This window comes from Cynocephalus volans, chromosome X, assembly GCF_027409185.1.
Source record: "Cynocephalus volans isolate mCynVol1 chromosome X, mCynVol1.pri, whole genome shotgun sequence".
Taxonomy (NCBI): domain Eukaryota; kingdom Metazoa; phylum Chordata; class Mammalia; order Dermoptera; family Cynocephalidae; genus Cynocephalus; species Cynocephalus volans.
This window is the reverse complement of record NC_084478.1, coordinates 73,807,560-73,820,687: the sequence shown is the minus strand read 5'-3', so window position 1 is coordinate 73,820,687 and position 13,128 is coordinate 73,807,560. Positions and strand designations below refer to the sequence as shown.

General features: G+C 41.0%; 1 protein-coding gene across 2 annotated transcripts in view; it reads left to right on the top strand.

Annotated features, from left to right (window-relative positions):
• ARHGEF9 (Cdc42 guanine nucleotide exchange factor 9) overlaps positions 1-13,128 on the top strand; it is a 147,627-nt gene that overhangs the window by 117,767 nt on the left and 16,732 nt on the right. The gene's annotated exons all lie outside the window — the stretch shown is intronic.

Genomic DNA, 13,128 nt, shown 5'->3' with positions numbered 1-13,128 from the left:
AGACTCTACTGAGAAACTTTTAGATCTGTTAAATGATTTCAATAAAGTTGCTAGACCCAAAATCAACACACAAAAATCACTAGCTTTTTTATACTCTAATAACAAAATAGCAGAGAAAGATATCAAGAAAGCAAGCGCATTTACAATAATCACCCCAAAAATCAAATACCTCGGAATCCATTTAACCAAGGAGATGAAAGATATCTACAATGAGAACAGCAAATCTCTGTTGAAAGAAATTAAAGAGGTCATGAAAAAATAGACATTCCATCCTCTTGGATTGGAAGAAATAACATTGCGAAAATGTCTATACTTCCCAAAGCAATCTACAGTTTCAATGCAGTCCCCACCAAAATACCAATGACATTTCACAGAAATAGAAAAAAACAATACTAGCATTCATATGTAACAGGAAAAAAACCCAAATGGCCAAAGGACCTGAGCAAAACAAGTAAAGCTGGAGGCATAACATTACCTGACTTCTAATTATAGTACTAAGCCATAGTAAACAAAACAGCATGGTATTGTCATAGAAACAGACACTTGGACCAATGGAAGAGAAGAGAGAACCCAGAAATCAACCTACTTGCTTGCACCAAACTGATATTTGACAAGGGCAACAGGAGCTTACATTAGGGAGAGGACTGGCTTCCATAAGTGGTGCTGGGAAAACTGGACATGCATGTGTAGAACAATGAAACTAGATCTGTACCTCTCACCATATACCAAAATCAGCTGAAAATGCATTAAAGATTTATATGTAAGACCCAAAATTATAAAACTACTAAAAGTAAATATTTGGGAAACACTTCAGGAAGTAGGATTGGATAAAGACTTTATGAACCAGACCCCAAAATACAGGCAACAAAAGAAAAAATAAATGGGATTATATCCAACTAAAAGGGTTCTGCACAGCAAAAGAAGCAGTTAACAAAGCGAATAGACAACCTACAGAATGAGAGAAAATATTCACAAATTATGCATCCAAGAAGAGATATCCAGAATATACAAGGAACTCAAATAACTTCACAGTAAAAAAAAAAAAAAAAAAGTAAGTAACTGAGTAGGCATTTCTCAAAGGGAGATATACAGATGTCCAACAGACACTTGAAAAAATGCTCAGCATCACTAAAGCATCAAAACCACATTGAGACAGGGAGTTTCAAGATGGCGGCGGCTGCGGCGGCTGGCGCGGAGTAGCTGAGGTGGAAAAGGTGGCCACTGGGCCTCAGGCAGCCGGGAAACTTGTGGACCTTCCTCTGGCCATCTCTTAAGGGAGGACTGCTGCTGCTGGCCGGTTGTGGCGGCTCAACGCCACTTTGCCCCCGGCAGGAGAGGCTGCCTCATTTACAGGCAACAGCTTTGAAGTGTGGAGCAGGAAAAGAACTGATTCTTAGCTGCAAAAGCGAGTCTTGAAACAGGGAACACGGCGCCAGGGCTGCTGTGGATGCAGCCAGGATCCCGGAGGCTGGGGCCGCACTGAAGGCAGCCAGCTGCCCTATTCAGGATTCGAGGTTTCAGGCCAGCATTAAAGAAGATTCCTGGGAGCGCCCGAGCGGCGCCGCGACTGAACAGCCCGAGGCGGCAGCGCCGAGAACACGGAAGGCAACAAACCAGAGACAGAGCGAGCGCCCGACCTGGCACAGCACTGTGAGTGATCCCTGGCACAGCTCTGTTCGGGGGGTGGATGCCCACGCGGCTCCCGCCTGCACCACCAGGCCACTCACTGCCCCGGTGCTGCCTCCATTTTCCCAGGTGCGGGCAGCTCCGCCCTGCTTGGCCATCACTGAGCCCATTTGCTTGGCCTGGCGCGGGGCTTTCCGGACCCTGTGGGCCGGCCTCCTCTCCCACTCCCTCCGCAGTTCTCTGGCAGGGCTGGGGGTGTGGGGTGTCCCGACCAGTTTTGGGAGGGCTAGGAAGTACGGGCGGGCCGACTGTCACTCCACCACACCCTGGACTCCGCCCCGGTAAACTTCGTGTTACTGGGAGGCAGATACCATCTCTGTGACCACCAGTTTGGAAAAAGCCTAACGAATTTCTGGTTGGAAATAGTGTGGTAGGAGAGCTCCCAGGTCCACTTGAACCTGCCGGAGAGCAGGCTGCAGGCGGGCACTAGACTCGGTTTATACCGGGGGGATACAAAGGTGAACAAGACCCGAGAAAGATCTACACAGTGCTACAAAGGCACCCAGAGAGACCGGTCGTCTGTGCCTAGCAGAAACCTGGTAGACTTCCTGGGTGAGGCGGTGCTGAGCAGGGTCTTGAAGGCCCAGCTGATAGACGAGGGGTGCAGAAGACACGCCCCAGCCCAGCACAGTGTGCACATAGGGGGGAGACGTGCGGCCAGGGAGGCGGAGACTCGACAGAAACCACACACCCGGTGGGGTCGCCACTGCACGATCTAACAGACTGGGCCAGAGCACACGGAACGGGGAGAAGACCTGTACAGAAAGTGAAAGCTCAACAGATATCACACACCCTGTGGTACGTGATCCACCAGCCCAGCAGAGTCCAAGCTGACCAGAAAGGTGGATCCCCGGAGAAGCCCAAGACCCGAGGCAACCACACACACAAGACACTAGAGGCCAACTGAGCAGTCACGGCGGGAGCCATAACAAATTGGCAACCACAGCAACATCCTAGTTAGTCATTAGTCTTAAACCGGTGGACTGTGAAACCCCCTGCCACAATGAATAAACACCAAAAAAAAAGACACCAGAAATACAAAAAATCTAGAAAGTACACCACCAAAAGTTAATAAATCTCATACTCTAGATCCTATAGAACAAGAAGCCCTTGAAATAACTGACAAGGAATTTCGAGTGATAATTCTAAGGAAACTGAATGAGATACAAGAAAACTCAGCTAGACATCATGATGAAATGAGGAAAAGTATACAGGATCTGAAAGAGGAAATATACAAGGAAATCAATGTCCTGAAAAAAAATGTAGCAGAACTTGCTGAACTGAAGAAGTTACTCAGCGAAATAAAAAACACAACGGAGAGTTTAACCAGCAGGCTTGTCGAAGTTGAAGAGAGAACCTCTGAACTTGAAGATGGGCTGTTTGAAATAACACAAGCAGACAAAAAGAAAGAAAAAAGAATCAAGGACATGGAAGAAAATCTGAGAGAGATATCAGACAACCTCAAGCGCTCAAATATCCGAGTCATGGGTATTCCAGAAGGGGAGGAAAATGGAGATTCCATTGAAAACATATTCAACAAAATAGTGGCAGAAAACTTCCCAGGTATAGGAAAAATCACAGATCTTCAGATCCAGGAAGCTCAACGATCTCCAAACGTATTCAACCCAAAAAGGCCTTCTCCAAGACATGTCATAGTCAAATTGGCAAAACTCAGAGACAAAGAGAGAATCTTAAAAGCTGCAAGAGAGAAGCGTCAAATCACCTATAAGGGGGCCCCAATCAGGTTAACATCAGACTTTTCATCACAAACCCTAAAAGCTAGAAAGGAATGGGATGATATTTTCAAAATACTAAAAGACAAAGATTGCCAGCCAAGAATACTCTACCCTGCAAGGCTATCCTTCCGAAATGAGGGGCAAATAGTATATTTCTCAGACAAACAAAAACTGCGGGAGTTCACTACCACACGACCACCCTTACAAGAAATCCTCAAGGGAGTACTGGGTTTGGTTCCTGAAAAATAACTACCACTGCCATAAAAACCTAAGAAAAACCTAAACCCGCTAGTACAATAAAAATGGCATTCATGACGAGAAAACAAGCTAACAAAAACACTATCTACAACCCAAGGAACCAACAAACAAAGAAACCAAACAGTAAATCAGAAAGCAAGGAACAAAAGACACCTAAGACAACCAAAGAACCAATAAAATGCTAGGAATAAATCAACACCTTTCAATAACAACTCTTAATGTTAAAGGCTTAAATTCCCCAATTAAAATACACAGACTGGCTGACTGGATCAAAAAGCAGGACCCAACTATATGCTGCCTACAAGAGACCCACCTCACCCATAAAGATTCACACAGACTAAGAGTGAAAGGATGGAAAAAGATTTACCATACAAACAGAAAAGAAAAACGAGCTGGAGTGGCTATTCTTATATCTGACAAAATAGACTTTAAACTAAAAACCATAAAAAGAGACAATGAGGGACACTACTTAATGATAAAAGGACTGATCCATCAAGAAGACATAACAATCATAAATATGTACGCACCCAATGTTGGAGCAGCCAGATTTATAAAACAAACTCTATTAGACCTAAAGAAGGAAATAGACACTAATACCATAATAGCAGGGGACCTGAACACTCCACTGTCAATATTAGACAGATCATCTAGGCAAAGAATCAGTAGAGAAACACAAGATCTAAACAAGACTCTAGACCAATTGGAATTGGCAGATATCTACAGAACATTCCACCCAACAACCTCAGAATATTCATTCTTCTCATCAGCACATGGATCATTCTCCAGGATAGATCACATATTAGGTCACAAATCAAGTCTCAATAAATTCAAAAAAATTGGAATTATCCCATGTATCTTCTCAGACCACAATGGATTAAAACTAGAAATTAATAACAAACAAAACTCTGGAAACTATACAAACACATGGAAATTAAACAGCATTCTACTTAATGACATATGGGTCCAAGAAGAAATCAAGCAGGAAATCAAAAAGTTTATTGAAACTAATGAAAACAATGATACATCATACCAAAACCTGTGGGATACTGCAAAAGCAGTATTGAGGGGAAAATTTATTGCATTAAATGCTCACTTCAGAAGAATGGAAAGATGGCAAGTGAACAACCTAACACTTCACCTTAAAGAACTAGAAAAACAAGAACAATCCAATCCTAAAGTTAGCAGACGGAAAGAAATCATTAAGATCAGAGCAGAACTGAATGAAATTGAAAACCAAAAAACAATTCAAAAGATCAACGAATCAAAAAGTTGGTTTTTTGAAAAGATAAATAAAATTGAGAAACCATTAGCATGGCTAACAAAAAAAAGAAGAGAGAAGACTCAAATAACAAAAATTAGAAATGAAAAAGGAGATATTACAACTGATTCATCTGAAATACAAGGAATCATTCGAGACTACTATAAACAACTATACGCCAACAAATTTGAAAATCTGGAGGAAATGGATAAATTTCTGGACACACACAAGCTCCCAAAACTGAACCGTGAAGACGTGGAAAATTTGAACAGACCAATAACAATAAAGGAGATTGAAGCTGTTATCAGAAGGCTCCCAACAAAGAAAAGCCCAGGACCAGATGGATTCACAGCAGAATTTTACCAAACATTCAAAGAGGAAATGACACCGATTCTTTACAAACTATTCCAAAAGATTGAAACGGACGCAAATCTCCCAAACTCATTCTATGAAGCAAACATCATCCTGATACCAAAACCAGGTAAAGATATAACCAAAAAAGAAAACTACAGGCCGATATCCTTGATGAATATAGATGCTAAAATCCTCACTAAAATACTAGCAAACAGAATACAGCAACACATACGAAAAATTATTCATCACGATCAAGTGGGATTCATCCCAGGGATGCAAGGTTGGTTCAACATACGCAAATCAATAAATGTGATACACCATATTAATAAACTCAAACACAAGGACCATATGATCATCTCTATAGATGCTGAGAAAGCATTTGATAAAGTTCAGCACTCATTCATGACAAAGACCCTCTATAAGTTAGGTATAGAGGGAAAGTATCTCAACATAATTAAAGCCATATATGACAAACCCACTGCCAGTATCATCCTGAATGGGGAAAAGCTGAAAGCTTTTCCTTTAAGAACAGGCACTAGACAAGGATGCCCACTCTCACCACTCCTATTCAACATAGTGTTGGAAGTACTAGCCAGAGCAATCAGAGAAGAGAAGGAAATAAAGGGCATCCAGATTGGAAAAGATGAAGTCAAACTGTCCCTGTTTGCAGATGACATGATCCTATATATCGAACAGCCTAAAACCTCTACAAAAAAACTCTTGGAATTGATAAATGATTTCAGCACAGTAGCAGGATACAAAATCAACACACAAAAATCAGTAGCATTTGTTTTCTCCAATAGTGAACATGCAGAAGGAGAAATCAAGAAAGCCTGCCCATTTACAATAGCCACCAAAAAAATAAAATACTTAGGAATTGAGTTAACCAAGGAGGTGAAAAATCTCTATAATGAGAACTACAAACCACTGCTGAGAGAAATTAGAGAGGATACAAGAAGATGGAAAGATATTCCATGCTCTTGGATTGGAAGAATCAACATAGTGAAAATGTCCATACTACCCAAAGTGATATACAAATTCAATGCAATCCCCGTCAAAATTCCAAAGACATTTTTCTCAGAAATGGAAAAAACTATTCAGACATTTATATGGAACAATAAAAGACCACGAATAGCCAAAGCAATGCTCAGCAAAAAAAATAAAGCTGGAGGCATAACACTACCTGACTTTAAGCTATACTACAAAGCTATAATAACCAAAACAGTATGGTACTGGCATAAAAACAGACACACTGACCAATGGAATAGAATAGAGAATCCAGAAATCAACCCACACACTTACTGCCATCTGATCTTTGACAAAGGCACCAAGCCTATTCACTGGGGAAGGGACTGCCTCTTCAGCAAGTGGTGCTAGGATAACTGGATATCGATATGCAGGAGAATGAAACTAGATCCATACCTCTCACCGTATACTAAAATCAACTCAAAATGGATTAAGGATTTAAATATACACCCTGAGACAATAAAACTTCTTAAAGAAAACATAGCAGAAACAGTTCAGGAAATAGGACTGGGCACAGACTTCATGAATACGACCCCAAAAGCACGGGCAACCAAAGGAAAAATAAACAAATGGGATTATATCAAACTAAAAAGCTTCTGCACAGCAAAAGAAACAATTAAAAGAGTTAAAAGACAACCAACAGAGTGGGAGAAAATATTTGCAAAATATACATCTGACAAAGGATTAATATCCAGAATATATAAGGAACTCAAACAACTTTACAAGAAGAAAACAAGCAACCCAATTAAAAAATGGGCAAAAGAGCTAAGTAGGCATTTCTCTAAGGAAGATATACAAATGGCCAACAGACATATGAAAAAATGCTCAACATCACTCAGCATCCGGGAAATGCAAATCAAAACCACATTGAGATACCATCTAACCCCAGTTAGGATGGCTAAAATCCAAAAGACTATGAACGATAAATGCTGGCGAGGCTGCGGAGAAAAAGGAACTCTCATACATTGTTGGTGGGACTGCAAAATGGTGCAGCCTCTATGGAAAATGGTATGGAGGTTCCTTAAACAATTGCAAATAGATCTACCATACGACCCAGCCATCCCACTGTTGGGAATATACCCAGAGGAATGGAAATCATCAAGTCGAAGGTATACCTGTTCCCCAATGTTCATCGCAGCACTCTACAATAGCCAAGAGTTGGAACCAGCCCAAATGCCCATCATCAGATGAGTGGATACGGAAAATGTGGTACATCTACACAATGGAATACTACTCAGCTATAAAAACGAATGAAATACTGCCATTTGCAACAACATGGATGGACCTTGAGAGAATTATATTAAGTGAAACAAGTCAGGCACAGAAAGAGAAATACCACATGTTCTCACTTATTGGAGGGAGCTAAAAATTAATATATAAATTCACACACACACATACACACACAAACCGGGGGGGGGGGAAGAAGATATAACAACCACAATTATTTGAAGTTGATACAACAAGCAAACAGAAAGGACATTGTTGGGGGGAGGGGGGAGGGAGAAGGGAGGGAGGTTTTGGTGATGGGGAGCAATAATCAGCTACAATGTATATCGACAAAATAAAATTAAATAAAAAAAAAAACCACATTGAGATATCATTTCATGCCAGTTAGACTGGCCATTATCAAAATGACAGAGAATAACAAATGCTGACAAGGATGTGGAGAAGGGGAACCCTCCTACACTGTTGGTGGGGCTGTAAATTAGTGCAGTCATTATGGAAAACAGTATGGAAATTCCTCAAATAACTACAAATAGAACTGCCATACCATCCAGCAGTCCTGCTGCTGGGTGTATAACCAAAAGATTGGAAATCATCATGTTGAAGGGATACCTGCACTCCTGTATTTATTGCAGCTCTATTTACAATAGCTAAGAGTTGGAACCAACCTAAATGTCCATTAACAGATGAGTGGATAAGGAAAATATGATATATATACACAACAGAATACTACTCTGCCATAAAAGTAATTAAATTCTGCCATTCATGGCAACATGGATGAACTTAGAGAAAATTATGTAAGTGAAATAAACCAGGTAGAGAAAGAGAAATAACACGTCCTCACTTATAAGTGGGAGCTGAATAAAAAAATAAAGGTACAACAATCACAATGATTACTTGAACTTTCAAAAGGAGAGAACGGAACCAAGGACACCAAAGGTGTGAAGTGGGGTGTAGCGGGGAGGGCTAGGGACATACTGGTAGAGGTCCACAAAAAATGTCTACATTGTGTAATTATAAAATCTTAAAAAATGAAATAAAAACTTAGCTTTGGATAGTATTACTATATATGTGATGTTATTCTTTATCAGATTTCTATTGGAAGGCAATACAGCAGGTTGGTTAAACAAAAGCACAGATTTTATATTCAGATAGCCTGGACTCAAAGCCCATCTCTGCTATTTAGTAGCTTTTACTCCTGAGTAAGTTTCTTAACTGTTCTGTGTCTATATTTCTTAATCAAATGGGGTGATAACAGTACCTACCTTGTATGATTTTTATGAGGATTACTTAAGTTAATAAATGTATAGTATTTAGGGTAGTACCTGGCACATAATATATGCTATTAAGAGTTCACTGTTGCTATTAGGTTGTTATTATTTTGTTGTTATTATTAAGAATGCATTCCAGGGGCTGGAATACAGTAGTGAGCAAGATAAGCCCAGTCCCAGCCCCATATGCCTTCTCCAGGATCTGTAGGGAAAATCTGGGTTGTCCAAGCTAGCAGAGAGTAACCAGGGCCCCCTCTAAAGGGGTAGGGAGGACCTTATTGACAAGCAAGTGAGACAGGCTATAATCTTGAACAGTTGCATGCTCCAGATTGCAACATCTGTCATTTGTACAAAATGTCCTGCAGTTTCTTACTAAACCCCAGGAATACCCAGTGAGACCAAACTGAATTCACAGGAAGCTCTTCCAATTATGTAATGTCAGGGACAGAGGTAAGCTCCTTGCTGGAGCCATGTGCTAGGATCAGGACCCAGAAGTCTGTCTGCAGACCACTAGAACCTCTTGGAAAAGTACTAGCTTCCTTAATTTTCTCCAATTCAGACTAGCAGAAAAGAAGGAAGGCTGGCATCCTATTAGAAATGATAAATTCCATTAGGCAGAGAAGTTGTGATAATCCAAATAGCATATGTTTTAAGCACCTACTCACCATGTCCCTGTGAAGGCACCCAGACCACTACTAATAAGTGGCATATGGGTGGCTGTGTTCCAACAGGACCATAGGAAACCAGGACTCAGAAGGGCTTTGTCCTCTTGCCATGAGCAGGATGACCACAGAAATCTTTGGCGCTCTGTCAGCTGTCCTTCTCTGACAGCCCCTGAGTGGGGAAGGTAGAGTGCTGGGCACAGCCTAAATGCGCACACAAAACTAAAAACTATGAGCAGCATGGAGGCTAAGTCTTGAGTATGTGATGTGTTAGGGTCTTTGCAGTTGGCACTAGAATTTGCAGGAGGGGAGCCGCATCAGCAAGTACTAGAGTTTGTAGTCAGTGGAGGATTCTTTGGGGAAGAAGAATGTGTGAATGTGACTTTGAAGACTAGAAGGATTGTAATAAAAAGCATGGGTGGGGCAGAGAGGAGATATTAGTGTGAGCCCAAGTACATATCTGTTATTTTGGTGAGTGGGTGGCAAATATCATTTGGCAAATACCACTGCTGCCCTGAAGGGTATATAGAATTTTCAGTGACAGTGGGGTAGCTACATAAGTTGAAAAATGTTCAGTTGCCTTTGTTTTGATTTATTTTCACTCACAATGTTTAATTTATTCAGAAAGTTTAAATGAGCTAGATAAAGCATGCAATGAGATTTTTAGGTTTATCAAAAAGAGTTTTAAAGGGCTATGAAACACTGGCCTGAGAGCAAGAAAGCTCAGAGCCATATTTAGTGGACAAGGATGGCTTCATGACCTGGAAACTGTATGTTTAGATTAGAGATTTATAATCACTTTACAAGATGGGAATAACTTTCCCCTTTTCATAGTTGAGGGCATTGAGGCTCAGAGAGGTTAAGTGGCTTACCCAAGACCATACGGCTAGTAGGTTAAGCAGCTAGGACTTAGACTCAGAGCTTTGGACTCTATCTCATGCTCTTTCCACTGTTCCAAGCTGCTTTGTGGTCTTAGCTACCCTTTCTGATTGGACTTTCTGAACTGTTAGGTTATTCTTTTTTTAAATTAAATTATTATTTTCTTTCTTTCCTTTTTTTTTTTTTTTTTACATTCTAAGATGTGGAGCAGGGGGTGGGGAGGGGAATGGAGGTGGGGGGGTGCAGGCCCACAGCTGGTTCCTTCTCTAGCTTGGTTGCAGATGGAAGGGGACATGGCTGACAGTAGGTCATTCTTAATCATTCCTATCATATTTCTGCACTTGGCTTATGACTAATCTGATGCCTGAAAACTCATATTCAACCCTCTAGGGAGCCAGGAAGAGCAGGCAAAGGGAAAATTTTAATTACACATCCCTCTAGCCCTGTTCCCCTGACACAGAAGCAGAAATTCTTTCTAGTTCCTTGTTGTCTTTAAAAGGAGTTTCAGTTGATTCTTTTAATGTAGCTCCAAAATCATGCACATCCCTTAAATGTATGTTTGGAAATGAGCAAAGGTGTTCAAGGCTGACAATGATTATGACACACTAATTGGGAGGAAGGAAGCTGCAGACTGAAGTTAGGAACAGGGAAGTTGAGGCTGCCTGTGTTTAGCCAGGTGGTCCAGATCTAGCTTTCTAGGTCTTTATATATGTAGTGTAAGACAGAATTTAAGGCTTTCTGAGATCAAGATAGATTACATATATCCCTTTCCCCCAGCTTCTCCTGCTTTTGTAGTTAGATTAGCCTGATAGGGCCCACTTTTTATGCATGTGTCTCACAAAGTGTTCCTGAGAATTGTGGAAGTCACTGTATGGGAGCCAAACCATCCATTTGGCCACGACTGAGCTTGTGCACTTTGAACATGGTAAAAGGAACCCAGGCTCTGAAACAGGCTTGGGGCAACATTCATCCTCTCTGTATAGTTGTCCTCTTTTTCTTCTGTGAACTTGATGCTGGGGGAACCCAACAGATCAGAACCTATCTGTACTCTCAGTTTATTTATATGTACCATCATTATGGGGGGAAAAGGATGAATGTGATGGTATTTTTTGCAAAGCAATTCAACAACGTCTGTATTCCCCAGCCTGGGGCTTTGAGATTGACAGAGCTGCGTTGGGAATCTTTCAAGACAGCCTTCCTCAGCTCTACTGAAAAGCCCAGTGTACTGCACAGTTTGAAGAGTTAGAATTGGAAATGTGGGTGGCCAAAGGCAAATCTTTTGTAAGTAGCTTGCCACTGAGAAGTGAGGCATGTCAGGCAATTCAGTAGAATGGGAATGGTTTAATGTTAATAAAAATTAATGAACATTTCTGACTCTGTCTGGTTGACTGAAAGGCCAGATACAAGCAAGGAGAAGGGAGAGTTGGCCAGAAAGGGCCCCTGCTACTAGTAGAGCACATCTGTCAGGATAGGGCTGACAGGAGCCTTCCTCAGCCAGACTCAGACACACCACGTCTCAGCAGTGGATGTGCTCTCAGAGGAGGCTGAGGGCAGTGCTGACAGAAGGGGCTGAAAGGCCCACTCCAACAGACTTATTAGATCTGACATTCAATAGGTTCGTACATCATTTCATCCATCCTTGTTTTCTTTTTTTAACTTACGAAATATTTGACATCTGAAATGATGTAAACATAGTATAATGAGCACCCATGTACTTACTTTCCAACTTAAGAAATAGTTTATTACAAATACAGTCTTCCTCCCCTGCCTCTCTTCTGCTTCCCTTCCTTCCCTGTCCTCCCTTATCTTTCCCCATTTTCTGCTCTGTACTCTCTTGAATTTGGCATATATCATTGTCATATATTTCTTTATAATTTTTGTACATATGTATGTATCCCTAAACATTATGCAGCATTGTTTTGTATGTCTTTAACTGGAATAGACACAGGTTAAATAAAACTATATAGAAAAGAAACCAGGGGAATGATGAGTATGGGATTTAAGATGGAGGATGTGTTGGGGTCGTAGCTTTAGGATTGGATAGAGAGTTCACCAATACTTATCACATTATGAAAAATAAGTAAGTAAATAAGTAGAGAAATAAAAGCACCTTATGTGGACTAGTGATAAGTATCTCATAGACTAGAGTTAGGATTAATCCAATTCTGTGTACTCAAGAGCAAAATAACAATAACAAATAGGCAACATACTCTTTGTGTCCATCTACAACTTGTTTCTCACACAATAAGTGTTGTAAGATTCATCTCTATGTAACTTTTCCGTATTCACTTTTACCCCCATTTCTCCTGACACACTGAGCCTTCTCCAAAAATCCCCAGAGTACTAAGTGTTAGACCCTTCCCAGGTGATCCTGGCCAGCAGTCTATGGCCTCCTAGCTACTCTTACCACACAGCCCTTTTCTGATATCCAGGTCTCACCAGCCTGGTTGGATTCCTGAGCACACTCCAGGTAACCAGGCAGCTCATTTCATGCCTTTGGTAGACTTGCCAATGTTTTGGAAGAGAAAAAGGCCCTGCTAGAAGTTCGTGTATGTCTTACTGCTTCCTACTTTCCATTAGCAGTCTTGTAGACACATCCAAGGATTGATGCTGGGGTCTGAGACAGTCTTTGGATGTGGAACAGAAGCTTTCTCTAAAAGTATCTAGTTAAGCAACCTGTCAGTGTCAGATTGCTAATATAACCTGTTCAAATTTAGATTAAACCTACCCTCATTGGTACTCCAAAACAGTGACAGTGTACTGCTTTGCCCATG